We start from the raw sequence: 828 nt of genomic DNA on the forward strand, positions 1-828 counted from the left end.
GGAGGAGGAGCTGGAGCGGCAGTTTGGGCTTTTGGCGGCGAGGAGACAGGATTATGATGAAAAGGGGGTGGTTCATTAGCTGGGTCTAGCATTGTAGAGTCATCTAGAGGAGGTTGAGGTTGTGTAGACTTCATGGCTAAAAGAAGTTGGGTTGGGGAACAAAAAGAACACAAGGAGGGATTGGAACGGAGATATATGAATGCTTGAACATAGGGAACCTCCTTCCATTTACCAGTTCACAGACAGTATGTATTAAGACCTCTTAAAATAGCTGAGTCTAGAGTGCCATTAAGTGGCCACTTTGAATTCCCATCTAGTTGATATTTAACCCAGACCTTATTGCAGAGATATATTAATTTTGATGCCTTCAAATCAGGCGTAAGCTTTAAAGATTTGAGATTTTCCAGGAGACAACCCAGTGGGGTGCCTGGAGGAACTGTCGAAGACATTCTGGAACCAATTGGGGGGTGGTTGGATGTTCGTACCAGCGTCCTGAGAACAATCCAAGCAGCAAGGAAAATTAACAGCTGAAGCTAGTGGTTTCAAGTTGTCACGAGAAACCCTAGTGGCAATTTGGCAGGGCCCGGTGGCCTGCGTGGGAGAGTCACTCACCCTGGATCCAGGGGTTTGGGGGCCGGTAGCCCGGTAAGTATTAAGGGGTGGGAGTTACCTCCGAGGGAAGGACGCCCAATGGTAGGATGTCCTAACGCGTATGTCGGGGGAGGCTGTACTCCATCAATTCCAGGGAAGGTTGTCCAGACCTTATCTGGAAATCTGGAGGTCTTCCCCCTGACTGATCCTATTAATTAATATGCGGGTGTCTGTGCG

Source organism: Mastomys coucha, unplaced genomic scaffold (genome assembly GCF_008632895.1).
Source record: "Mastomys coucha isolate ucsf_1 unplaced genomic scaffold, UCSF_Mcou_1 pScaffold6, whole genome shotgun sequence".
NCBI lineage: Eukaryota > Metazoa > Chordata > Mammalia > Rodentia > Muridae > Mastomys > Mastomys coucha.